This window comes from Dipodomys ordii, unplaced genomic scaffold (genome assembly GCF_000151885.1).
Source record: "Dipodomys ordii isolate 6190 unplaced genomic scaffold, Dord_2.0 Scaffold1, whole genome shotgun sequence".
NCBI classification, from domain to species: Eukaryota; Metazoa; Chordata; class Mammalia; order Rodentia; family Heteromyidae; genus Dipodomys; species Dipodomys ordii.
The window spans coordinates 51835217-51862819 of NW_012267217.1; the positions used below are offsets into that span (position 1 = coordinate 51835217).

Below are 27603 nucleotides of genomic sequence, written 5' to 3' on the forward strand. Positions count from 1 at the left end.
CACAGAAGCCAACACTAAGGCTCGGGCCAACGTGGCACAGGTAAAAATAGCAGAGCTGGGAGAGACACCAAGTTTGAGGTCACCAATCCAGGCTATTTACTTCATCCAGCCTTATTACATGCACACATCCCCCTGTACCTGAAGACGTCTTTGCTTTCCTCTTCCCCACTGGAAAACTTCTCAACCTTCAAAGTCCATCTCAGAGGTTCTTCTCCAAAGCCTTTCCACTCAGCCAGCCCTGCTGGACATTCCCACTGTATCTTGCAGAAATATCCTATCTACTCTTCTTTGTCTCCCACTAGACTGTGTCTCCCTGGCCTTTCCAGCCCTATACCTGGCACCTTGCCTGGCACAGGGTAGATGCCCTAAAAGGCTGTTAACATGAACAGTCAGGAGGTGGAAAGGGTCCAGCTGGATGTGTGTGGACACTAGCCTCGTGCTGGGTGAATGGGGACCACCAACACCTCCAGCCTCAATCTCAAGCGGGCATCCAGAGCCCCAGTCACAGCCGAGCACCCCAGCTCAACCCCCCCTTCCTGGCCTGGCCCCTCTCTGCTCCACCAGCTCTGCTGTTTCTGGGAGTCTCGGCCGGTGATTAGGGCCCTAATCACCAGGACTTCCTGCCAGTGACTGCCAGCGGTGGGGGTGGGGCCAGAGCAAAGCAAGGTCAATCCAAGGTGAAGTTCCACAGCCTGGGACCAGGGGAGGGCTCCACCACCACCACCACCCTTACAGACAGAGGGACTCAGATGGACTCCCAGACCTGCACTTCTCCAGTCCTTGGGCTGACAGATGAGGACACAGGGACATAGAGGGGAAGGGACTCAGCTAAGGGACAGAGCCAGGTAAGGCCTGTTAGTAAGGCGCAGGGGGTATGGGTACCCCAGGGTAGAGACCCACTCCTAGACTGAACCCACAGCTCGCTCCCTAAAGGCGAGTTGTGGGCCAGTTGATTGCCAGGGCTGGTGGAGATCAGAGATCAAGGTCAAAGGTGAGACCCACCTTTGAGCAGGGGCCTGGAAATGAGGCAGAGATGAGCAGAGACGGAGGGAAGTGAAATGGGCCCTTCCCGAAGGTGTCCTCATCAGCCTCCACCCATTCTTCCTCCAACGGAAAGCTTAAGGCCCTTTACAGCTGTGCCTGGGTAAGCCAGGGGTCCAGAAATGGAGTTCACCCCTGACCCAGAGCAATCCAGCCTCTCTGGGTGGAGAGCACCGTTTGGCAGGCCTTGAGGGTTGACCCTTGCTAATGAGAAATGCCAGGGCCACCGGAGAGTAAGCCCAGGAGCCCAGGGAGGGCAAGGGCCTGCGATGAAAAGGGACAGTGGCCAGGAGCCCCACCCAGCTGACTTCAGAGCCTACAGGAAGCACCAGCCGGCTCTCTCCAAGCCCCGCCACTGACAGATGGAAGGACACTGAGGTCAAAGGCAAGCAGGTTAGATGTCAAGGCGACCTGGAGGGCGTAAGACAGAGCACAGCCTGTAGTTGTTATCAGGGGATCCTACTTCCAAGCAGGTCCCCGACAGGCCTGGGAACCTCTGGAGGGTGGGAGGGGCGCCGGCAGCAGAGCTCAGGCAGGTTTACAATCATGTGTTTTGTTTACAGCCACAGCAACTTTCTCAGAGGCCTCCGTAAACACAGATGGGAGCTGGCTCCCTGGGGAGATGAGGCCTCCAGAGGTCCCCTCCACTCCAGCCTGCAGGGCGAGGAGGAAGGCTGCTCTGGGCTCTGATACAAAGACGCGCATCCTCTCTTCCCCTCGCTCATTGGGCGGTACCAGGGAAGAGTGATCCCATCACACTACCAAGGATAGGCAGCATCACCATGTCACAAGCCGTGACTGAGCACTTACTATGTGCAGAGCACGGTTCCACGTGGTTTAAGTGAATGGATTCATTCGGCCTTTGCCACTACTCCAAGAGGCAAGTGCTATGGTGCCCCATTTTATAACGAGGGAAGAGACTCAGAGAGGGTTGGGTCATTTGCTGAGACAACACAGCAAACAGGGTAGTCACAGTATTGGGCCCCAACAGGCTGGTTGCACACTCTCAACCTTGGCCATCCTCAGCCCTGTTTTCAGATAGCCATGTCCTCTGCGGGTGCCATGCCGGACCCTCCGACATCTAGCCTGGGGGACTATGGCAGCACCAGTACTGCCGACCTCCCAAAGTCAACAGGAGCCTGGGGAGCCCTTGGAAGAGGACCTGGGAAGGTCTCAGGAAGAGCCACAGCCAGGGCTGAGCCCCTCCCCAGGGCGGAGGGTACTGCGGGGACCCTGGTCCCATCAGCTTCCAGGCCAGTCCCCCCTGCCTCCCCGCCCAGGCCTGATTCCAGGCTTGCAGCCCTAAAAAGGCAGGGATCACAGACGCCTGACAGTCCTGGAGGAGACTGAGCCCAGGACTGGCTGGGGCCTACCTCCCACCTCAGCCCGGTGCCAACTCTCCAGAGACCAGCCACCCTCCCCAAGGGGAACCAAAGCAAAAACAAGCAGGAAGCCAGCCAAGGTCACGGAGCTGGGGAGAGGCAGACCCAAGCCTCAGCGCTGCCCCTGGTGGTCTCCTGTTCCCCCCAGCCTTCCCCTTGGGGATGGGAAAGGGCTCCTGGAAGGGAAGAATGTGACCTTGCATAACGGATGGTGGCACCCAGGGAGGTGGGCACGGCTGCAGGGCTGCTGGCCCAGCCACCTCGCGGCTCTTGTTCCAGCTGGTCTGTGCCCACACACCTCTCCGTGCCTAATGGCCGTAGAAGCTAAGAGCCAGTCAGCCAGGGGGCCACAGAGCCACAGGCCACAGGCCCAGGACGGTGTGGGAGCCACTCTCCCCCGCCCTCCCCGCCCCAGTCTCTCCTTCTTCTTCCCCACCTAGTCACACCCCTTTCTGATTTGCTTTCTTCAAGTCCAGTAACTGGAGAATGGGGGTTTTTCCTGCCTGTCTTCTCTGTCCTCCATCAGCCCCTCCTCCCCAGACATATGCCCCATTTGAGCCTCAGTTTACCTTTCTGGGGCCAGAAAGAAGGCTAGTAACAGCAATGGCCTATAGCAGGCCCCACCCAGCCCTTGTATTCCTCCCTATCTCTCCTCTTCAGAGCTTGGGCCTTGTAACCAGGGAAGAGGGTGCAAGTTAAGCAGCTTCATCTAGACACTGGCAGGTGAGGAGACTAAAGTTAAACTTCCTCTTCAAGACTATGTGAGGCACTCTCCTGATTAGAAACCCCATGCTCAGAAGAGACCATAAGCCAGGTGCTGGTGGTTCACACCTATAATCCTAACTACTCAGAAGGCTGAGATCTGAGGATGCTGGTTAGAAGCCAGCCCAGGCACAAAAGTCTGTGAGTCTTTTATCTCCAGTTAACCACCAGAAAACCCCAAGTGGAGCTGTGGGGCTCAGTGATAGAGCACTAGCCTTGAGCAACAGAGTTCAGGGACAGCGCCCAGGCCTTGAGTTCAAGCCCTACAATGAACAAAGAAGAAAAGAGGCCAAAAGTCAACTGCAGAGAAGTGGGTAGGAGCTCCCAGGAAGGGCAGGGCTCCAGAGAGGTTCCAAGGATGGGGCTCCCCACCTCCTTTCCCCCTCTCTACCCACTCCTACCTGGGAAACAGGTTTGGAGAGGCCAGTGGGAAGTAATCTGCTTCTCCCCACCCTGCCTGAGAGCCCTTGAGAGCAAAGCCCTTGGCCTGAACCCTCACCACCACTGCCACCACACCGCATGCACGCATACACGCGCGTGCACACACATACACACACAAGCCACTTCCAGCTAGATGCCCTTTCAACTACAGAAACTGAGGCTCAGAGAACATGCAGCCCTGGGTTCTCCTGCCTCTCAAGAGAGCCTCCGAGTTCCTCAAGGTATACCCACTCCTGTCCTCAAACACTGGTGGCAGGGGCTCCAATCCATACTGTGGCATGTAATCGTAGGTCCACTCCAGCCCTGGAGGAGTTAACCCCAGAGCAAGGCAGAGACAGAGCCCAGGGAGGAAGCATCTCTGAGCAGTGCAGGAAGCAGCTGGGGCAGCCCTGGGGCAGTTAGCAAAAGCCGGGCATGGGGTAAGGACAGAGAGAAGCTGGTTCCCGTTCCCTGAGCACTGGGAGGGGAAGGCAAGCCTGTGAGACCCATCCGAGCCCACGCCCAGGCCAGAGGGCACAGCTTCTGATTCCCCCGCTCCAGTGTCAGAGAATCCCAGACGCCAAGAATCCCAGGACCTCAGCATCCCCAGAGACCTAGAGAGGTCATCCCTTGACCACATCCCAGCTCAGGAATCCTTCCACACTGCCTGCAGCCTGTCTGTGCTACGCCCAGACCCAGGATGGGTCCCTCACTACCCCCAGGGCAACCCGCTGTCCTGCAGAGCTCCTCATTAAACTGAGCCCCAATGCTAACTCTGGGCCTTCTTCCTCCAACCAGATAAAAATCCACTGTGCCTCCCCCCTCACCTTGCCCTGAGGAGCTCCCAAGCTCCAAGACCTGGACACCTTCCATCAGTGCCCATCTGGCCACTGGAATCTTATGCACCCCAGCAGATACCCAACCTCCACCACACACACACAGCCACCAGCTTCTGTGGTTTAAAACTTCTAGATACAAGTCAGACAACACTGGTTCACATCAGTAATCCTGGCTACTCAGGAGACTGAGATCTGAGGGCTGCAGTTTGAAGACAGCTAGGACAGAAAAATCTGTGAGCTTCCTATCTCCAATTAAGCCGGAAGTTGGACTGTGGCTCAAGTGGTAGAGCACCAGTCTTGAGTGAAAAATAAAAAGCTAGGGGACAGCACCCAGGCCCAGAGTTCAAACCCTAGTACTACCATAGACAGACAGACAGACAGACAGACAGATATATATTCCTAGACACAACCACCCCTAGGGGAAGCTCTGCCCTAGGGCTTTGGGGAAAATGAAGCATGAGGTATGAGGGAAGAGATAGGGGAGAAGCCATGGGGTTCAAGGCCAGGAGCTGAGAAGGAGATGTTTTTAGTTGCCTCTTCTATCACCCAAGAGCATTGAACTCCAGATCAGAGTCCAGGCTCCCAGCTCCTGCCCTTCTGGAAACTGGCTGAGATAATCTCGCTCTGCCCCCAGCTCCAGCCCTAACAGACTCTTCTGTGCTCTGTAGGTAGGAGAATTGAAGACAGTCCCACACTGGGATCCCCAATACAGACCCCTCGCTCCCCGCGCCACCAACAGTGTCCAGGCAGAGAGGCCCTTGGCTATGGCAAACTTGAGGTCCTGGAGAAGAGCTGGGAGAGACAAGAAGGAACCACCAGCTGGCAAGGCCAGGGGCCACAATGGTCCCCACCCCACCTCCAGGCACCTTTCCCTTTCCCCAGCTCTGGGAGGACAGCGGGCTGCCTGATCCCCAGGACAAAAACCCTCATTTCCATTCTCTCTCCTCTCCTATCCTCACCCCAGTCCAATCGGGATCCTCCCGGCTAGCACCCATCCTGTCCCCCTCACCCTGTCCAACCACTACCACCCTGTGGGAGCCGAGTCTGTGAGCCCAGCAGGCTTCTCTGAGTTTACACACACACACACACACACACACACACACACACACAGAGCCACCCACTCCCAGTTTCTTCTTCTAGAACAGAGTCCAATCTAAAAACATCTGGGCAGGCAGTCCCGGCACTGGTCCTCAAATGGGGGCACTGAAGTTAAGCTCTACATGGCTTGTCCAGCTCAAAAGGGGTGGCTGGCAGGGGGTCAGAGGCAGAGAAGAAGAGGAGGGGTCAAGGAAGAGGAATGGGGGAGGTAGTGGCCTGTATGTCTGTTCATTAACCACCTGGATTAGCCATTTCTGCCCAGAGGGGTGAGGAAGGAGCAAGCCCATTGGCTGGCGGAGGGCAGCAGAGCACTCATGCCAAGCTGTGCCCATGGGTCAGGGGCTCCAGACCCACACAGATAGGAGGGGAGGAAGGCAAAGAGCTTTGAACCCTAACCTTCCTGGCTACAGCCCCCTAGAAGCAGAGAGATCCCCAGAGAGGAGAAAAGTGTCCAGAACAACTTCTAGGGATGGCTAAGAAAGAAAGGAAGAGGATTACACAACCCCACACCCCTCTAGCAGGTCCCCCCAGCTGCCCAGCACTGAGTTGAGAATGGAGACAGGCAGACAGACAGACAGACAGACAGACAGCAGAAGAGATGGACCCCTCCACACCTCTGCTTGCTGTCCTCTACTCTACTGGCTGGCAATGATGACACCGGGAACTTCCCTGGCAAATACAACTCCTCTGACAGCACAAGCAGGGACAGCCGCACCCCACACATCCCTGCTAGAAGCTGGGAAGCTGGAATCAGAGTGACAACAGGGGACAGGTTGGCCTCCCAAGGACCTAGCCCAGAGACATGTGACAGGGTGGGGCTGATCTCACCTTCTCCTAGTTCATGCCACAAAGTGGTGGTCTTGACAGCAACCAGGCAGACCTGGCCACCTCTATTCCCTGCATACACACACACACTCACCTTTCCGGCGGAGGAATCACTGGGCAGGGTGAGGGTCTGGGCCAAGGGGCTTGCAGGACTGGGGCGGTAGGCAGTGGCCGGGCAGCAGCGATGGCTGGCAGGAAGCTGGTTGCCAAGAGGAAGGCAGTGAGTGAGCAGAGTGTCCAAGCAGCCAAGCAGGAGCTGGCGGGAGGAGCTGAGCTGGTCCCAAGGCCAAGATTGGGAACAACTGAGCAGGAGGAGGGCGCTGCTGCCCGGCTCCCTCTCTGCCGGCTGGCGGGCAGCAGAGCGCACCGCCTCTTTCCCGGAGTCAGCCTGGCTGCCCTGCCTTCTTTAACCCCTGCAGCACTTGCACCCTGTGGGGCTGCACACTTGCGTAGGCACACCGGGACAGGGAGCAGGCCTCCTCTAGCCACTGGCCCAGCAGCTCCAGAGGGAGACACAGCTATGGAGAAATGGCCCAAGGGCTGCTGGGAGGGAAAATAATAGAGCAGTCTTCAACTTCAGGAGAGTGCTCTGCCAGTGGTATTTTCAATGCACTTTATGACCAGATGCCACAAATCTCCCTTTCCCAGTGAGCCTGTTTTCTTTAGCTGTCAAATGTGCAATAACAATCTCTGGTGTTGGTTTTTTTTTTTTTCCTCCTGGACTGAGGACATTTGTGACTGTATACTTAAGTCATTTCAACTGAGCTCGCATAATGAAATGCATGCGTCAAAGCTCCTTGAAATACAGAACAGAGGGGGGAAAAAGTGCAGTCAGGCACCGGAGGTTCACATCTATGATTCTAACCACTCAGGAGGCTGAGATCTGAAGATAACTGTTCAGAGTCAACCCAGGAAAAGTCCTTGAGAGTCTATTCTCCAATTAACCAACAAAACAAAAACAAAAGTGCTACAAACGAAGCTGTGGCTGAAGTGGTAGAGTACCAAACATGAGCAAAAAAGCTAAAAGAAAACTCCCTGGCCAATGCTGTTCCAGAGCTGGTACAAAAGAAAAACTAAGGTGAGTTGAGGGACATTTCAGCAAACAAATGCCACTGTTCCTGGGATTCCTGGAGGGCTGGCTCCAAAGCTCCTGTGACACATCTAGTGTAAATGCAGGAAAACAGTCCTAGTACTGTATTTCTCTAAGGGATAATGACAAGGAAATGACATCTGTACTGTACTCTTAGAGTCACAAGGGTTCTTTTCCTCCAAATATTTTCAATCAGCAGTTGGCTGACTCCTGAGATATACAACCCCAGGTAAGGAGGGTGTTAGTATAATCTAGGGGCCAGTCTAGATTTAAATATATGGCCAGTTTCCCATATATTCATTTTTACTTTCTAAGCCAGACCTTGGTGGATTATGCCTGTAATCATATGGCTACTCAGGAGGCTGAGATCTGAGGATAGCAATTCAATCCCAGTCTGGGCAAGAAAGTCCATGAGGTTCTTATCTCCAATTAACCACCAAAATAACAGAAATGGAGCAGTGGCTCCAAGAGGTAGAGCACTAGCCTTGAGCAGAAAAGCTCAAGGACAGCTCCCAGGCCCTCAGTTCAGGCATCATGACCAAAAAAAGAAACAAAAAAAAAAAAAACCTCTGTGTGTGTGTGTGTATGTGTGTGTGTGTGTGTGTGCACGAGCAAAACAATTCTAAGGCTTAAACTCAGGGCTTGGGCACTGCCCCTGAGCTTTTATGCCACCGCTCCTCTTCTGGCTTTTTGACAGTTTATTGAAGATAAGAGTCTCACAAACTTTCCTGCCCAGGCTGGCTTCAAACTGGGATCCTCAGAGCTCAGCCTCCTGAGGGGCTAGGATTATAGGCATGAACCACCAGCACCCAGGTTCATTTTAACTTTCTCTGTGTATGGAAACCCTTTTACAGTTAAATCTAACAGAACAAGAGCTATTTTAAAAGTTCAGAATATCTATAAATGATAAAAAAAAAATGAAGAACATGTGGCATCACATGCCTAGATTCCCAGTTACTTGGCTAGGAAAGACTGAAGGATCACCATTCAAGGCCAGTTTAGATGCAACTTCACAAGACCCTATCTCAAAATACAAGCCAGTGTAGGGGTGAGGTGGCTTACTCAAGGATCACAGGGTCTGGATGGAGGAGACCTGATACAAGCTCAAAGCCTTGAGTTCTCCAGTATGGAGATCATGGGAGGAGGCAATAAAGAAGCAGGCCTCTCTTGAAAGAAAAAGAAGTCATTTATTTTCTGCACACCTACTACACACCAGGCACCTACTGAATACTCTCTTGATTCATCTTCCAGCCACCCTGGTGACTCCTGCAGGAAGTGACATGTTGAAGGCCAGCGTGCCAATGTACCAAGAAGCTTGGACCCCAACAAGGCTTGCTCCAGGGTAGAGAGCTCCCACCCAGCCTTGTGAGGGTTCTGAGGTCTCAAAGGCTCTGGTCTTCCCTACTGGGGCCAGTAACCTTCCTCTCTGAACCTCAGTTTCCCCTGCTGTGTATCAAGTTTAAATCCAAAGATCCTTGAGATCTTCTCCAGTTCTAACGCCAGCTGGTTTTATTAATTCTGCATGGTCCCTCCACCCCCCAGCTTCCCTGGGCTTCCATTCTCTCCAAGAATGAAATGACCGAGGATCACAGAGGAGGTACAAGGCCAGAGCCACAAACAGATGGCCAGCACTTTGGAGGGCTGCCATGCTCCCAATCTAGCCCAACAAACCCCTTGTAGATGGACATGGAGAAATACCTCTTCAGAGACTTTTGGGGACAGAGCAGAGAGCAGCATTCTCAGTGACTCTCCATATACATCCTCCTCCCACCACTCCCTCCACAGCAAGGAGGCCCTACCCCCTCCCACGTAGAAAGAGATAAGTTTCTAAACCCCCAAATCCAGTATTTCAGAGCCCACAGCCTAGACAACAGCCAAATTCCACAGGTTGCATTCTGCCCAGAGATGGCAATGACAAGAAAACTAATGGAGTGGCCAGGGGCTGCTGAGTAACCCTAGTTATTCAGGAGGCTGAGATCTGAAGATCACAGTTCAATGCTAGCCCAAGCAGGGAAGTGTGTGAGACTCTTATTGCCAATTAACCCAGCAAAAAAAAAAGGCAGAAGTGGAGCTGTGGTTCAAGAGGCAGAGTGCTAGCCTTGATTGAAAAGGCCAAGCAAGAGTGTAAGAAGGTGTTCAAGGGAGAGGAGAGGAGAGGAGAGAGGAGGGGAGAAGTCGGGGGCAGGGAGGAGGAGGGGAGAAAGAGGGGAGATGAAGAGGAAAAGGAGGGGAAGGGGAGGAAAGGAAGAAGAGAGGAAGAGGAGGAAAGGAAAAGGAGAGGAAAAAGAGAGGAAGAGGAGAGAGAGAGGAGAGGAAAAAGAGAGGAAGAGGAGAGAGAGAGGAGAGGAAAGGAGGGGAGGGGAGAGGAGGAGAGGGGAGGGGAGGGGAGGGGAGAGGAGAAAAGCCAGCCCAAACTGAGTTGCCATGTACCATCCTCTAATAGCTCCTATAGTCCCTAATAGCTCCCTAATAGCCTGCCTAACCCTATCCTTACCAACCCCTATCCTTACCGCCACCCAGTGCGTTAGAGGATTTTGTGTCAATGTCAGCTCTCTCTTCTGCTCTAGAAATGGATGTGGAGTAAGCTCTGAAACTGGAACCCCCATCCCACTCTCAGGTTTCCAGAAGAGCAGAACAAACCGTCTTCCTCATCCCTCCCTTCAGACCCTCACCCTCACCCAGCTTGTTATCACAGAATTCCCTGCTCCTCTCTGCCAGGCTCCTGCAACCCCAGCTCTCCAAGAAGGGCCTTCTAGGCGCTCAATGTTGAAGCCTCGCCTTTTATCCCTTCACTCCCTCTCTCCTTCCCCCCCCCCCGCCTCCACTTTGATTTCCACAAACCTTCTCATCCAGCCATTGCTATGGCCTGTAGCCTCCATCCATCCTACATCTCTTGGCTGGCACCCACTGCACCAGTCCTACATTCTCAGCATTTGCTCTGTGACCAGTGCCATGGTCCATGGTCCGTACCTCCTATTCCTTCAGCTATGGAAGACCAATTCATGCTTTCCTTCCCCTAACCTACTTTACCTAACACAATGTGAAGTGAGTGAGTATTTTCAGCTAACAAACATGAACACCATGGCTCATGCTTGTAACCCTAGCTACTCAGGAGGCTGAGATCTTAGGATCACAGTTCAAAGCCAGCCCAGGCAGGAAAATCCATGAGATTTTTCTGGCTCAAGTGGCAGAGTGTCAGCCTTGAGCGAAAAAGCTAAGGGACAGAACCCAGGCCCTGAATTCAAGCCCCCAGTATCCATACCAAAAACAAAAACAGAAAGAAACAAATAAAGCAGTGTCACTAGATGCGAGGCACTGTCCCGTCCTTTCTTGGTTTTGTGTTTCCTTATCTCTTGCTGCTGAGAGGTGGCCAGATGGTCGGTTAATATTTGAATAAAAGAACATTTCTAAATGCTAAATGCTGCACGAGGCTGGACCAAGATAACTGCAGGCAGACTTGCATCTCTGAAGCCACACGATCACAGGCAGAGACACTGACTGCACGCTTCCCCCAGTGGCTACAGCAGGGCCAGAGGACTCTGGGGGACGCTGTCTTCCTCTGGAGTTTTGGGGGTGTCATGCTCTCCCCACCACTCATTATCACCCCCTCTTTCCAGACTGTCTGTTCCTGGCTCCTGAGCCAAACCTTGACCTCTAAAAGTCTCTACAAACCACAGCAAAGCCAAGTCAAGGAGTTAAAGCAGTTCAGAAAGAAAAGAATGGCTTTTCTCCCGACTTCTAAGAATTACCCCACAGCTCATCCACTGTGCACGCCATGTGTGTGTGTGTGTGAGAGAGAGAGAGAGAGAGAGAGAGAGAGAGAGACAGAGAGGGGGGGAAAAGAGAGAGAGAGACGTGTACACATATGCACACATACACACATACTTTCTGAAGAAGCCTGCTGTCCCCTTTTCTCTCCACTCCCCACTGCTCCTCTAAACTGGCTGGCCCTCTTCCTCCCCGCCCCCAGCCCCCACCCAGCCCCTGAAGCCAAGCCCATGCCCTTTCCCTCCCATCCCAAGTGCAGGACTGCACATCTGTTTCCAGTTGTGGTCGGTCCATTCAGGGGTAGGCCTGGGGGGGGGTTCTCATAAAAGTGAATAATACCAGTGTTGGGAGTCTGGCGGAGCTGGGGGAAGGGCAGCTGAGGGGTATGGGAGAGAGAGGGGGGCCACAGAGAGAGGTAAGGAGACAGAAGCAAGAAAGGAGACAGCAGTGGCTGGCATCTAGCAGGGAGGGCTCAGTGGGCACTTGTTAGCTGAAGACAGAGGCTAGAGAAACAGATGGCAGGAAAGAAAGAAGTGGAGAGAGAAGGACAAAGGGGGTCAGAAACAGAGGCAGAGGAGGAAAGGGATGGGAGTGGGGGTGGCAGGAAAGCCTCAAGGAGCAACAGAGAACCATTGAGAGGACAGGGAGGAATGCACTGTGTGTGTCCCGTTGGGTTGAGATAGACACTTCCATTGGAAGAAGAGGGGGTGCCATGGTAGAAAGGAGGACAACAAATACGGAGAAGCAAAGAAGGGTGAGGGTCCAGTCAAGAGAGCGGGATCAAGCCCCAGGGATGTTGGGGACAGAGTCCCGGCCTCTCAGTCTCAGCTCCCCCCAACTAGTGCCTAGCCCACCTGACACAGAACCTTTCCTGGTGCATTTCTCTAACAGCCCTCACTGAAACCTGGTTAGTGATTGCTCCTGTCTCAGAGATGGGATCAGGACTCTTGTGTGAAATCCCAGAGCAGCTGGGACAGGGACATATGGATCTGGGTATCCCAACTCAAGCCAGGAATTCTGGTCCCACACTTCTCTGGAGGACATCATGTCCACGACCCCTACCTTCAGGGCTCAGGCTTAACCCCCTGCAGAGGGACCTACCTCCCAGATCCTCTTACAAAGTGGGCAGTTGCTAATGCCTCCCTTTCTAGCCCTCAGGGGCTCCACACTCTCCTTGGCTCTCCACCATAGAAAAGGCAGGACACATGCCCAGGTTTCAAAGAGAGGGGCCACTTGCTCTATTTCTTCTTGAAGCCCTGGGAGGAAGAATATTCTGGACTCTGATTGGTTCACACACACACAACTAGCTAGGGGCCAGGCTGAGGGCCACTCTAGGCCTTGGTACTGTCCACTTGAGCTTACCTTCCCTTCAACCTATACATCTCCTCCTGCAAGTAGGAAACTGTTCAGGCTGTCCTCTAAGATGCTTTTTTTTTTTTAACACTTTTTAAGTTTTATTATAAAGGTGATGTACAGAAGTCAGGTAATGAATACATTTCTTTTTGGACAACATCACCCCTTCCTTTGCGCTCTTTTAGTTTTTCTCTCCCATCCCTACCCCACAAGTTGTATAGTTCATTTTCAACATAGTGTCCAGTGCTAGTACCACAGCTGCATTTGTTCACCCCTCCATTTCTGTGCCCCCCTTACCTTCCCAAAGACAAATAAACAAACAAGACAAAAATGAAAAAGAAAACAAAAACAGTAGCTAAGAAAAAAACTTCTGTATGCATTTCCTGGTGTTCATTTCAATAAATATTATTTTATATGATCAGATGCACATAGGCATTGAGCATGCCTCTCCTAAGTCTAGGATGCCCTCACCTCAGGGTGGCCTGCTCCAGTGGCCTCCTCTAGAGCTGTCCTCAGAAGTCATACCCACACCACTCCCTAGAGCCCCTTCCTCATACTGGCTTCTCAGCTCTTTATCAAGCTGACATTCCCTGCTCCTCATCCATCTCATTTGCATTCGTTTGCATACTTCTAAATAGGCAGAAATGGGCACACTTTGGAAGAGGGGGCCTTCCACTTTCTAGCTTCCCATTCAAATGTATACCCTAGTCTCAGTAGCAAGATGGGGGGAGCCCTCTCCTGTAATAACTTGTCCCCAGGGCCTGCACAGCAGCCTTCTCTCCTCTATGCCTGCCTCAGTTTACAGCCAGAAAGGCACCAGGATGCAGCCCTTTTGTGACCTGAGATAAGTCACAGTCCCTCTTAGCTGCAGCCTCTTCTGACAGCTGTGATGGCTTTCGAGGCCCCCAGAGATTCCTGGGAGCACAATTTTAGACAGGGGTTGGTGCAGGGCAGAAGTCTCTGCTCAAGCCCACCTGTCAGGACTCACAAATTCACTGTCTCCCCGAGAAGCTGGTTTAAAGCTGGAAGGACAGCATGGGACTTGGCTGCCTCTGGGGCAGGATACCTCCCAGGAACCTTCTCCCTCTCCTCAGCCTGAGCCTTCCACGTAGCGCCAAGCCCTCTGCCTCACATAGCTGCACAAAGCCTCCAAACCCCATTATTCTCAGATTCCTAGGCTAGACAATCAGGGATCCCCCAGGCCTTGACTATCTGACTTTCAGGAAGGCGTTGGCAGGCCTCATGATGACACTGTTGGAGACAAGATAGAAAGCTGAGTAGATTCCTAACTGGCGGGCCATGGGGTGTTGATTAATAGATCAATGTCAACTTCCTGGCTTGCCAAAGGCCTCTGTCCTCTGCCCTGGCTTGTTCAACATAGTTATCAGCAACATAGTTGGAGATGTGGGAGGGAAGTTTACCCACCCTATGAAGACAGCAGAGGAAAGAGTTAAGAGGCCGACCTGAATCAAAATGCAAAACTGATTTTATAAATGGGCCAGAATTAGCAAGGGAACATTTCTCTTGGGGTAATGTCCTGAACTACAGTCATAAGAAGCATGAATTAATAATTCACTCAGGGACAGTTCTAAGATTCAGTAAAACAGACACTGGGTTCAGTTAACAAAGGTATGGCTATCCCCAAAAGACAAAGGTACTTTGGGTTACATTAATAGAAGTACAGAGTCTAAGCCAAAGGCGATGGAAGTTCCACTACACTCCAGACACCATCAGAAATATCAGTAAGACATCAGCAGATATGCAATAATTGTCACTGAATAAAAACACGAGAAATTATTTTTTAAAAAAACCACTAGACCCAATATTTATTTCAGATAACAAAGACATGTCAGCCATCATCAAACACAACAATTTGTCTGGGGCCAACCAATAGTAGTGCCTCATACCTGTAATCTTGACTACTCAGGAGGCTGAGATCTGAGGATCATAGTTCAAATCTAACCCCAAGTAGGAAAGTCCATCAGATGCTTATCTCCAATTAACCACCAAAAAGCTGGAAGTAGAGCTGTGGCTCAAAGAGTACAGCCCCAACCTTGAGCAAAAAAACTAAGGGATAGTGCCCTTAGCTTGAACCCAGGCCCTGAATTCAAGCCCCAGTATCACCACACACTCGCACACAGGCACCCACCTGCATGCATGCAGACGTCTAGGGAAAATGCACAGGGCAGACTCTGTTGCCCACATAATTCTGCCTTCCTCTGTTGGCCACTGTGTCTGTGAACTCCTAGGAGCCTGGGGCCCCTCTGACTGCCCACAGGGAGAAAATAGCCAAGACAGTACTGACCGGCACAGGCTGTGCACACTGGCTGGTGGGGAATACACTGGCCACCTAGGAGCTGACCTTTAGCCCAGCCACTGGGCTGCAGGAGGAGGGGTAGTGACAAGGCTATGCTAAGTGCCAGATGTTTGGATCACAGATGTTGCCCCCAGCAGTCCCTGGTGCTGGTTGAGTGACCTCCTACCTCCAGGCTCCCCCCAGGCCTTTTCTCAGTAGCCCTGTGAAGACTGGCCCTAGCTGGACACACTGGCCCAAAGTCCAAAGCTGTCCAGTGGCCCAGGCCCAAGCCTTTATTCTCTCCTCCTCTTCTCTTCCCTCTGCTGGCCTCACAGCCTCCTGTCTGGCCGCCCGCATAGCCTTCTTCCTCCACACTCTGTGCATCACCTTCCTTACTCCTCACATCCTATTTCTTCTTCTTGACATTGACTCTCATTCCTCCAGGGTTCTTCTTAGGACCACTGCTTTGCCCTGCTTTCTATGGTCAGGGCCCCAGACTCCTAGGCCTAGGAGCAGAGGACACAGCCGGGCTAGGCCCCAAGCTCTTAGGCCTGGGAGTGGAAGAGCACACCGGGGCTGGGGGTGTTGCAGGCACCACGTCTGAAGCCTATACACTGGCTGTTCCACCTCAGGACGTCACTGCTGTGAGCACTGACTGCAGTCTGTTCTGGAACAGCCCCCCATGAAGTTAGCTCTGCCTACATCCTTCAAAGATGCCACTAGCTACCCACCCATAATTCATCACCCCACTCTGAGCCTCTCTGGCCTGTTTAGGAAGTGCTCAAACACACCAGACTTCCTGGGTGCTCATTCTTTCTAATCCTCTCAACATCCAATAGGGATTGAACATGCTGAAGCCTATGCTGAACAGGGCAGCAGCAGCAGCAAGGTGCCAGAGACCTCTAGGCCTGGCTAGGACGTGTTCTGTCACTTCCTGGGGTCCCTGCCTCACTGCAGAGTATGGGCCTCTTCAAAGCTTTACCAAAAATACCCCCCCCCACACACAGAATCACTCAGTCTCCCAGACTCATGGCTCCCCAGGATGGACATCTTCAACCCTCTCACTCTGGATTCTTACACATTCCAGTACTAGTTGTCTCTTGCTTGATCCTTTCCCATGGCCCTCACTCACTCATCTATTGAGTGCTGGAACAGGGCAGGCTTCAGGGACATACCCTCAAGGAGCACATGGTCTATAGGAATGAGTCACTGAACAACACACACACACACACACACACAGAGCTACAAACATAGCATGGAGTGATGTGAAGGGCAAGAGCTGGAAGCCTGCAGAGGCGCATTGGCTAATGTGTGCTCAGCATCATACTCCAGCCCCTCTTAGGAACTGGTCCGTGCATGAGTCCACTTACAGCTCACCACAGCCCTGGGCGTGGGTGCCATCATGACACTACTCTCTACAGCTGAGTGACTCAGACGCAAGAGAAGTCGCTTGGCCAAAGTCAAGGGAAGATGGTGGTGGGCTTTGGTATCTGAATCTGTATTCTTGACCACTATATACCATACCATCTTCAACAGGGTAACAGGGTACTTTAAAACCAAGGTCCTAGACTAATGTCCCCTTTGTGTGCATATGCAAATGTACATGTACCACACATGCCAGCATCAGCCAGATCCATGCGAGAAGCAGGGCTGGTCCCGGTGACACCCAGACTCCAGATCCTTAGCTTGTTCTTCTTCCACTCATGACTTGATGTTATTCTTCAGACACTCAGAGGGCTTCATGGTGGCTGGGGGGGGGGGGAAGGGGACTATCCACAAGAAGGTGGCCATGCCCACCTGAAGGGTTTATTTGGGAGACAACGCCTGGTCTCACCAAGGGAGCAAGGGATTGGTCAAGGGAAGAACTGTTGTGGGCCCTGCCCTACAACCACCCAACCAGGACTCACAAGCCATGCATGAGACTTTCCAGTTGGCCAGCCCACCCCCTCCTGGTAGGAGGTGGAAAGTGAGACGTAGGGAGGGCAATTCAGGAGTCCTGGTGTCCCTCAGAAAAGGGAGATCCAGGGAAGGCGACTGAGAAGTTCTAGTGTCCCTCGGGTCAGAATGAAGCTGGTAAGCAGTTCTGGGGCCCAGCGTTCAGGCCCTTGCACCACTCTGGTCCCCAGGAGAGGAGGGGCTGGTGGGACCTACAGGGATGGCAGCAGAGCACCCTGTCCATAAGGAAGGATAGTAAGGCTCACACCCCTGGGGGGGGCAAAGGATCTGCAGAGCCCGGATAAAGGATGCCAGCACACCCAGACTGCACAGACCTTCTGCGAGGAGAACAGAGCAGAGGCTGGTGGGAGGGGAGCAGAATGCTAGGCCGTGGCTGGAGCCCCTCCCTCGGGGTGCGACTCCCCAGGGACCCCGTGGGTGACTGTTTCTTGGAACATTGTGTTCAGGCTGTGAGTCTTGGCTCAAGCCATCCACTCTGGCAAATCTCCAACAGCCTGTTTAATAATGTACAGCCAACCAGCCATTAACTGCAGATTTCAGAAAAGAAAAAAAAAGTTTGGTGCCTGGTTTTGTTGTTGTTGGGTTCGTTCTTTCTTTAATTCTAGGTAGTTGCTGATGCTTGGGGAAGAGGAGGAGGAGAAGAAGAGGGGGAGGAGGAGGAGGAGGAGAGGAAGAGGGGGAGGAGGAGGAGGAGAGGAAGAGGGGGAGGAGGAGGAGGAGGAGCAGGAGCAGGAGAAGAGGAGGAGGGGGAAGGGGGGAGGAGGAGGGGAGGAGGAGGGGAGGAGGAGGGGAGGAGGAGGGGGAGGGAAGGGGAGGGGGAGGAAGTCAGCCTCTGGGGCAATTACAGCCTGCCTAGCTGGGGCATCCTGGCAGACCCCACCTGCCTTTGCCCCCCCCGCCCCACACTCTACTGTGTTCAGGTGCCAATGTGCCTGCTCCCACCTCCATATTCCTGGAGACACCCCAACCTCCTCTTAAAGGCTCAGGATGTGGGGTATGCTGGCAGCCCAGCTCTAAGTAGCGAATTCCACCACCATCTGGCCACATTCATCCACGGAAGGTGGCACTGCCAGAGCCTAGCCAGGTGGCAGAAGTAAGAAGCCAGGCATCCTGCTTTCCTGGCCTAGACTCAGTGAAGGAGGGAGGGGGACATGGGGTCTTCCCCTTGGATCCCTCTGCTCTGTTAGCCATGTGAGCTGAGATGGAGGGAGAGTCAGAGACAGAAGGCTCATGGGAGAGCAGTTAGAGCAAGGCACAAACACCAGGCAAGTGCGGGCTGAAGGGACCAGGTGGTCCACAGCAGCTATCCTGGGAGAAAGCCTGCCAGGCTCTCCTCACCCCTCCAGCCTGCCCAGGGGCCGCCACCCTCCAGAAACCTGAACCGGACAGTGCATGGTGCAGGAGCCGCCACACCACAGCCAGGACAAGCTCTTCGCTGGTGACTTGAGCCAGCGGCACACCCTCTCTGGACCTCCATCTCATTGCTGTGAGCTGGTGATCTTCCTCAAGGATCCTAGCCAGAAAGGGGAGCCAAGGTGATAGCAGTAATGACGATGACGATGATGATGATGATGATGATGATGATGATGATGATGATGATGATGTTGGAGATGCTGTTATCATTTATGAAGCTCTTAGAACATTCCAGGCACTGTATTTTCTTTATTTCTCCCAATAATTCCAACAAACAGGAAATGCTATTTATCACCATGAATATCAATGAGGAAACTGAGCCTTGGAGGGCTTCATTTACTCACCCAAGGTCACAGGCTAGTGATCTTCCACTCAGGCTGTCTGATCTCAGGATTCCTCCTGTCTCAGAGACTCTGGCCTAGCAAGTGGCCACCACTAAGAGTCCCAGGGGCCCTCCCTGTGCCCTTTACTTTGTTCCCATTCCCTTCACCCCCTGAGGGCTTTGTGCTTCTTTTTTTGGGGGGGGGGTCCGGTCGTGGGGTCTGAACTCTGGGCCTGGGCACTGTCCCTCAGCTCTTCAGCTCAAGGCTAGCACTCTATCACTTGAGCCACAGCGCCACTTCTGGCTTTTTTCTTTTTTCTTATGTGGTATGAGGAATCGAACCCAGGGCCTCAGGCATGCAAGGCAAGCGCTCTACCACTGAGCCACCTTCCCAGCCCCGGCTTTGTGTTTCTTACCCTCACCCCCAACCCACACCCCCCGCCCATACATACACACACACACACACACACACACACACACACACACACAGTGGCATGCATGCAAGCCGTCACATTGTATGCACTTGTTTTAACCCACACTTTTTATACTTGTACACACAGACAAATGTACATTCTGTACATGCATTCCTATACATAAAGGCCTCAGGCTGGCAGACACTCCCCACCCCACCCCCCACAGACCCAGGTACACACTCCCATGCTTGCACACACACACACACACACACACACACACACACACACAGCCCAGCACACAGGTATGCTCGGGAGCATCATCCACAGGTGGCTGGTCAGGTGCAGGCAGCCATGAGCTGTCTGGACAGGCAGAGCTGGACAGGTGTCCAACACACACCCCGGGGGGTTCTTCCAAGGCGAGAAGGCTGCCGGCTAATAATACCACGGCACATTCCTGGCTGAGATAAGCAGCCCCAAGCATCCAAGCACGTTCCAGCCCCTGTGTCTCACCCCTGTGGATTTCACCCACCCGCAGTGCCGCCCTGGAGGAGCCCCAGCAGCGGCGCCAGGGCAGACGCCTTGGCAGGGGCCTGCCACTCTGCCTTCCTTCTGCTCCACCCCCTGTGGGCCTTGGCTTTCCCTCAGAGACAGCCTCGCAGGGAGGGAGAGAGGTCTGTGCACCACGTCCAGTCTGTCCCCAGACCTCTGAGCTGGGCCCACACAGGGCACTGCCTCGGTACCAAGTGCTCATTGTCTGGGAAGAGGCTGGGGCACAGGGAGGAGGCAGGTGTACACCCCACTAGGACGGTTACAGCATCTGGCATGCTGGCTGTTCCCTGCTGATGTCACTGTCACTCAGGCCAGTCCATAGGCGAGGGTCCTGAGGCCAGCTGGGCCAGCCCAAACCTAGAATTTGAACCCAGGCCTTCCAACTCCTAAGCTAGGACTCTTTCCATGGCTTCAAAATATCCTCCTTCTTGGCCAATTCTTGGGGTTACATAGTTTCAGCGGCCTGGGTAGATCAGGGTACAGTGCCTCCCAATGGGGAGAAAAAAAAAACATTTGTTACATGCTCAAAAACAAGGACTGGTGGCTCATGCCTATAATCCCAACTATTCAGGAGACTGAGATCTGAGGATCATTGTTCAAAGCCAGATAGAGCAGGAAAATCGGTGATACTTTTTTTTTTTCTTTTGTCAGTCATGGGGCTTGAACCCTGAGCCTGGGCGCTGTCCCTCAGCTCTTCAGCTCAAGGTAAGCGCTCTACCACTTATCCACCAGAAAACTGAAGTGGTGCTGTGGTTCCAAGTAGTAGAGCACTAGCCTTGAACAGAAGAGCTCAGGGATAGCACCTAGGTCCTAAGTTCAAGCCCCATGAACAACAACAAAAAAAAAACACAACAAAACAAAAACAGGGATTCAGTCATGTGGGCATTGGACAGTGGCCCCCATGCAGGGGTCAGGCTTTTTCTAGAGGGAGGCAGTGTCTGCAGCCGTGTTAAGGTAAAGAGCTGAACCAGGAGTCTGAGACCCTGAGTCACAGAGGGGGCTAGAGGAAACACAGGAGTTGCAAAGACAAAAGGTATCCTCCACCCATGGGACTGAGAGAGAGAGAGATCTTCAAGTGTCAGGGGTGGGTACAGATGAAGGGCTGGAACACTGGGACCTGGGAACGAGGTTGGCCCCAGAGGGTGACACAAATGTATAGCATCCTAAAGGGCACAGAGGAGGAAAGTAACAAGGACACAGAGAGAGTTCAGATACAAAGAGAAGAAACAAAGATCTAAGGACAAGAGAGGCTGGTGGGGAGGGGCGGGGGACCTACAAGACTTCAGGGAAAGAGAGGCAGGGAAAGAAAGGAGACAGAGTTGTTAGAGGCAGGAGCTGGAAAGTTCTGTAGATCTTGGTGATCTCAGCCACAGCCCTCATTTCAGTCTCTTTCTTCCCCCCACCCCCCCCAACTTCCCAGAACCTAATACTTACGGCTGTGATTCTAAAAATCTGTGTGCACATTCAGGGTGCACATGCATGCACATGTGAGTACACAATGACCAAAGAGCCAGTAGGGCTGAGAGTTATTCTGGGTGCTTCTCGGGTGAGACCCTTGTGACCAGAGGTTAGTGATCTAGAGGATGGGAAGAAGATCCTCATGCTCTTGCAGCCTTGGCCTTGGCTTCCCAACAAAGCAACTCTATTGGCCAGCAAAACCAAAAGATGAGGTGTCGCAGCAAGACTAGGGTCCCAGCATGACTTTCCCAGCCCCAAGGGGATGAGACGGGAATGGGGGAAGCAGGAGCAGTCTCTCAAGCCTGAAAGCAGCCAGCTAGGCAAGAGGGGTCCCAAGACTCAGAGCAGCAGGGAGCAAGATCCACACAGCCACCTCACACTGGAAGACCTCTGTGCTTCCCAGAGCGGAGTGACCCACATGGCTAGCCCCTTCCATGCTGCCTGCCGGCCCAGCTCTGAGCAAGCCAGAAAGCCTTACATGGACATCTTAGGAGACATTCAGGAGTCAGCTTCAGGAGCTTCCCCCTCCCCTGCCAACTGCACCCCAAGGTGCTGCTCTCCTCCCTCTATCTCTGAACAATCACAGCACCAGAGGCTGAGAACAGAGGAAGACAGGACACAGGCTCACAGTGGGGAGCCTGGAGTAAAAGGAGAGAGAGAGGAGAGCCAGAGAAATTAGGAAATGGAAACCACTGGAGAGAGTGCTCGGGGCTGACCAGTCACGGGTGAAAAGAGAACTCGCTGATACTTGTCAGTACACAGTCATCATCCTGACAGACAGAGGGTCCAAGAAGCAGCCTTCTGTCTGCCTGACTGCAGCGAACTGACCGAAACAAGACGCTTTTGAGATAAATCAGAGAAAACTGAACCCAGACGGGGAGTAGCTGATCTCAAGAAAGTATTATTAATTATGTTAACTGGGATAATGGTATTATAGTCATGTGAAAATAAAAGGGACCTTATCTGTTCATGATATAATACTGAAGTATTTAAAGTCAAATGATATAATGTCTAGGACTCGCTTTAAAACACACACACATACACATTTCGGCCAAAAATAAATAAATAAACAGGGAGAGGAGTGAGTTGGGGGCGGAGGGAGGTGAAATAAAAATAGCAAAGAGTCAATGGTTGTTGAAGGGGGGAGGGCACAAAGGAGTTCATTATGCTATTCTAGCTACTCTGTATATATTTAAGTCTCCCAGAAAAAAAGAATTCATTCTCTTTCTCTTCCCCTTCTGTCCCTTCCTTCCCTCATCTCCCACCCCCCCCACACACCAAAAACAAAACATAAGGAGGAAAAATTGACTTGATCCCTCGTTTCTTTCTTGGTTTTGTTTGTTGGGGTTAGGAAGGAAATGCACCAGTACTGGGGCTTGAACTCAGGGCCTCATGTTCTTGCTTGTCTTTTTCACTCATGGCTAGCCCTCTACCACTTGAACCAGAGCACCACTTCCACCTTTTTGGTGGTTTATTGGAGGTAAGAGTCTCATGGGCTTTGCTACCCATTCTGGCTTTGAACCACAATCCTCAGATCTCAGCCTCCTGAGCAGCTAGGATTACAGGTGTGAGCCACCAGTGCCTGGCCCCATGTTTCTTAAAGTACAGTAAACAAGAGGATTTTAAAGGGAAACATGGCTCCATCATTTTAATAGAATATTTATGTCTTCAGAAAGAAAATATAATTCTGAAGGGGATTAATCCTGTGATTCCAGCACTGGGGAGGTTGAGGCAGGAAGACTGAGATTTCAAGGCTTTCCTGGGCTACAAACCAAGACGCTGACTCCAAACAAAAGAAACAAATATACCACTGCAGATGCGGTCTCTGCACCCCATCACTCGGTATGAACGGGGCTTAGAACACTGCTTAGTCTGCACTGTGAATGCTAATGGCGTCAGATGGCCAAAAGATGCCACAGAGATAAATGAGACAGAAAGAGGGTAAGTGACTTCCTCGTAGCTCCAGGGCCAGGGGGCAGCAGAGACAGGGTTTGAACCTGTGTGCCTGCCATATCCACACTCCTAAACCCTCACAGGCAAATAGACTGAAAAGGAGACCTGAGGCTGGCCTGAGATACAGCACAGGGCTGAGGCCATGGCAGGCTCAGAAAGAAGTCAGGAAAAGATGTCTGATGGAGAGGAAGGTGCGGAAGACAGACCTGCCTGGATTTGAGGAAACCTGGGTACTACACAGAACATAGCCCACAGGGAAAGATGGCAGCAAGTTAAATGGAAGTTCGATCAGGAGGGGAAGTGGAAGTTGGAAAGTGGAGAGCCTTGATCAAAATCACAAGATCACATTGCATTCTGGGTTCAAATCATGCTAAACGGATATGGGCACTTAGGTGATCCCATACCCCCCTCCCCACCCCCACCCCCGTCCCGGCTGGTGGTCAAAGTGCACTTGATTCTTCAGAGGGGAAACCAGTGCAATTCCTCAGGATGTGAGGACCACTGGGGAGGCTTTAATAAAAGGGGGCCATTTGTTGCACTCAAAGAGGTTCAGGTAGCACCCCAGAAAAGGGCTGCCTGACCACTTGCCCAGGTTCCTAACTTTCTACCTCTAGGAAAGAGTGGGGATGCAATGAGGATCAGGAACTTTCCACAAAGCTCTCAAGCCTAAAGGATCCCATCCCTTTTCCTCACAGCTGAGATGCCCTCAAAGACACCCAGACTCCTAAGCAAGTCTTGCTTCCCATTCTGGAAACTTCTTTCAGGAATGTGGCTGAAGGGAAGCTAGAGCTTGCTGGGCTGTAGGGGTCTGGTAGGACATGGGGACCTAGAATCCTCCCATTTCTTAGCTGTGTGGTGCTCAGCATACAGTTAGACCCCTCTGAGCCCCAGCTTATCCTCTCTAATCTTGCTAAAACTGGGTACATAATGATCGTTGTAACTTCCTTAAGGGGTTGCCTTGAGAATTTATGGACACAATCACTCTAAACTACTTAGCATGAAACCTGGTGCCTAATTGCTTAATGGACTATAAGTGCTCTTATTACTACTATGATGATGATTATTACAAGTTAAACCATCCAAGACCCACAGTTGGGCCCTGCAGCATGCAAGGCTCTGAGAAACTGGCTGGAAGGGCAGTGGACAGCAGCCTCAGGAGCAGAGTGGCAGCTGAACGTTCTGAGGACGGAGGGTTTCTCAAGGGGCCAGTGGGTAGACTGAGCTGCATCCTCTCCAGGAATGTGGGGGGGGCGGTGAGCACTAGGAGGGTGCAGGGGGGGAGGGGGAGATGCCTCGCCAATGAGGTCAGGCCCTATTCGGAGCTGGCAGCGTGTTTATCATCATCCTTACACGTGACCAAGGAAGGGGGAGGGGGGAGAGGAGAGGCTGCAGAAAGCCCACTATAGTTCTCCTGTCCAGACCCTCCTACCCCTGCACAGGGATCAGGGAGACCCCACCAGTCATCCAGGACCTCCCATGGGAGGTAGGGGAGTGCCAGCAGCACTCACCACCCACCTGGACATTGCTTGCCCAGTTTTTCCCGGCAACCGGCTACCCCTCTCTTACAGATGAGGAAACTGAGGCTGAAGGTGGTCAAGCTGGATGCCCAAGGGTGATCCCACCCCCGTCACTGCCCCCCAGCCTGGGTCACTAGGGAGGACAAGAGGAGAAGGCAGGAGGAGACGCAGCTGACGGGGCAGAAGCCGCCAGCACTGCGTTACTGCAGATCAGGCCCAGGCATGGAGGCGGGATGGGGGGCCTGCAGGATTCTCCCTCCATCCTCCATGTCCCCACAGCTCAGCTCCTCCCCTGACCCTACAGACAGCACCAGTTCAGGCGTGGCTGTGCACACACACACACACAGCAGCCTAGGCTGCTCCTCTCCACCCAGGGCCCTCCTCCTGTTCCTATCCTACCCAGAAGGCACGTCCTTGGACCCCACTCCCTCCTGTCATCCCAGCTCACCCATCCTCTGAGAAGGCCAGGAAGGCCTCCTGCTTGCCCGCAGTGCTGGTGTCCACTCACCGCACTGGGCCTCAGTTTCCCCTTATAGGAAGAAGGAAGACTACTGACAGGGAGGAGGAAGGATGTCAAGGCCCTGTCAGTGGGTAGGTTGGGGTCTTCAGGCTGTAGTTAGGGTTTTGCCTTTCACCTGAGGCCCCTTTCTCTTGAGCTTTCATAATACCTTCGCAAATCCCAGGAAAACCAGGGCTCCCCTCCCTTCACACCCCTCAGAGAACTACAGGGGGTTTACCTTGTTAAGGCGCCCTGCTTGGGGTTGGGGAATTGGGGCAGGGAGGCACTGCTTGGACCTCTCACTGGTTTACAGCCCAGAACACCTCCCTGGATTACCAGTTATTAGCCTTCACTGCCTCAAGACATCACACCTGTACACACACACACACACGTACACACACCTGTATATGCACACACCTGCCCGGAAGCCTCAGTTCTCACCTGGGCTCTGCGGTTAACCACTTGGGCTTCTCGGATTCCCTCCTCCAAGCTGATGATACCAGAATAAGGCATGGCTGTTGCCTGGATCACCTGAGCCCCTCCCAGAGGGAAGAGATCCAGCCTTGTCCCCAGAAGAAATGAAACTCCAGCCTGGAGGCACCCAAGTTCTGGAAGTAGCTGGAGCCATGTCTCACGGAAGGACAACCCCAGTCTGGCTCCACACACAAGCATCAGAAAGCCATCTGACCCCAGCCTTGCCAAAAAAAAACAAGAATGGTTACCCCACTCCACAGATAAGAGGCAGGATTTGCCCAATCTCAAGGAGCAAGGATCAAAGGCAAGGATCTCGAAAGGAGAGCTGAGCCAGAATTGCATACTTTCTCCTGAGTAAGTCCCATGGGCCCGACCCCACCCCACATGGACATAAACGGGTTGCACATTTCCTCTAGGAGCCTCCTATGGGTGGGATGGCGGGCTGTGTCGGCATGGCAGGCTACAGGAACCTCATCAAAGGCTAGCCTAGCGGAGGCTGTGAAGGTGTTTGTAGATGTGGTTGACATGGACAATCAGTAGGTCACAATCAGTGACCCCAAGTCAAGGAGATTACACTTGAGAATGCGGTAGGACCTCCTTAAAGCTATTGAGATCCTTAAGAGCACAAACCTACATTTCATGGGGAAAGAGAAACTGTGCTTGAGGCTGGGCGTCCGTGGCTCATACCTATAATCCTAGTTACTCAGGAGGCTCAGATCTGAGGATCATGGTTTAAAGCCATCCCAGGCAGGAAAATCCACGAGACTCTTAATCTCTACATAACCACCAGAAAACCAGAAGTAGTGCTATGGCTCAAAGTGGCAGAGCACTAGCCATGAGCAAAAAGAGCTCAGGGACAGTGCCCAGGCCCTGAGTTGAAGCCCCACGACTGACAATAGTATTAATAACAACAACAACAACAATAATAACCAGCGCAAAAAAAGAGCTACTACAATCATGGCTCAACAACAAAGCACCTACCTAGCAAGTACAAGGCCTTGAGTTCAAACTCCAGTACTGAAAAATAAATATTTAAGTTCTTTGAAAGGAAGTGGTGCTAAATAAACAAAGTTCCCCAGAAGCCCCAAGGAATCTGAAAAGGTTTCACAGGCTAAGAGGTCAGAGGAGAAGAACAGAGATGGTCCAGGAAGCATCGTGACACAGTATTCCTCATCTGGGAGCAGCCGTCAGACTCAGCATCCTGGGATCACAGCCTCCGCTGACACAAATCACTGGGCACTGTGTGCCAGGCACTACCCTCACCTAATCTTCACTATAGTCCTGCACACAGGACTACAGTCCCCATCTACAGAAGAGGAACCTGAGAAAGAAGGCATGGCAGAAAATGGACCAAAGGCCGCTCCCCTGGGAGCAGAGGAGGTAGGAAACATCAACTTTGCCTCGGGTGCCCCCAGATCCGAAAAACAAGAGATGCCTCCGATCCAAGTTCAGCCTTCTTCCTCAGGACACAAAATGGCTGCTGAGAGCTCCCCACCTCTGTTCAGCTTAGTGAAGCCCATTCTGTCTTCCTAGGAGTTCAAGAGTTCCGTGGAGCTCACTTCTTCCACCCAAGCCAACTGCAGCCTCTGCCCTGAAACTCCATCCACCAGGGAGCCATGATCATAATTGCTGGTACTTAACATTCTGAGCATTTTTCTATGTTAACTCTTGATCTTTACAATAACCTGTGGGACAGGGACTTCCACAGATCAGGAACTCAACCTTGCCCCATGTCAGAGGCGAGGGAAGGCTTGGGACAGCTCACACTGTCTTCGACGCCCCCCTCCCCCAAGCCTAGGGTCTAATCTGAGGTCACGATTCCTCCTCTCACTGACTGGAGTAGCACACTGCTCGATTGTGGGAGCCCCTTCCCTCCTGTTGGCCCAGCGACCGCATTCCTGTCCATCACCTTGCCATTATGAGGATGACACTCAATGGCTGTTGGAAGGCACAGGATCTTTGCCTGACCTGAACCAACGGCGGATTCCATGTGCAGCAGGATGCATGCCCTTTCTCGCTGCCCCTCGCTACACGTGACCCACGAGTAATCCACCCCCCTCAAGCCTCCCAGAGAACCTGCTTGGCACTCAAGACACCTCTGGACACCCTCCCTTGGGTGCCCTAAGCCAGTGCCAGTAGAAACAGGCCAGAGGTTAATCTGTGACTGGCTCTGCC

General features: G+C 52.7%; 1 protein-coding gene across 6 annotated transcripts in view; it reads right to left on the minus strand.

Annotated features, from left to right (window-relative positions):
• Tns1 (tensin 1) overlaps positions 1-26979 on the minus strand; it is a 145741-nt gene extending 118762 nt beyond the window's left edge. For 2 of the 6 annotated variants that reach the window (XM_013037736.1, XM_013037691.1), the window contains exon 1: positions 6462-6652. The gene's annotated coding sequence lies outside the window, so the exon portion shown is untranslated. Of the gene's footprint in view, positions 1-138; positions 358-3586; positions 3696-6461; positions 6653-26923 lie in introns of those variants that run through there. The other 4 variants (XM_013037525.1, XM_013037635.1, XM_013037597.1 and 1 more) reach the window with 4 other exon arrangements.
• Between the last annotated feature and the right edge of the window lie 624 nt (positions 26980-27603).